This window comes from Etheostoma spectabile, chromosome 15 (genome assembly GCF_008692095.1).
Source record: "Etheostoma spectabile isolate EspeVRDwgs_2016 chromosome 15, UIUC_Espe_1.0, whole genome shotgun sequence".
Classification (NCBI taxonomy): Eukaryota; Metazoa; Chordata; class Actinopteri; order Perciformes; family Percidae; genus Etheostoma; species Etheostoma spectabile.
In genome coordinates, this window is record NC_045747.1 from 5,389,225 (window position 1) to 5,389,704 (window position 480).

Genomic DNA, 480 nt, shown 5'->3' on the forward strand with positions numbered 1-480 from the left:
ACCCGTTGATGGCACCCCAATAACATTAGCGGGTGATCCAATCCGTGTCCTGCTTTACTTATATCCCCTAAGTGTATTTACATTAGAGCCCGACTGATATTTTGGCAGGCCGATACTACCATTTATATAATGGTATCTGCATTTATATTGGTCGATATCTATATATTTATTTATTTATTTTAAATATTAATTCATCCAAATCCAAATAAATGATTCTGATAAATTCATATTTAAAAAATAAAATAAAAACAGTCAATGATGTTTTGAGTGTTGGCGTTGCATAGTTTGTCCACCAGAGGACACTGTACACTTTTTTTTCCTTCTTTTTTTTTTATTTAAATATATATCGGAATATAGGATTTTTAAATAACCAAATATTTGTGTCAGTATTGGACTTAAAAATCCTTTATCGGTTGGGCTCTAGTTTACATTCTTTTATCCTGGATCACCTGCTAATGTTATTGGGGTGCCATCAACGGG

General features: G+C 32.3%; 1 protein-coding gene across 1 annotated transcript in view; it reads left to right on the forward strand.

The window, feature by feature from the left end:
- The window catches only part of ypel3 (yippee-like 3), a 5,375-nt gene that overhangs the window by 3,351 nt on the left and 1,544 nt on the right, over window positions 1–480 (forward strand). The gene's annotated exons all lie outside the window — the stretch shown is intronic.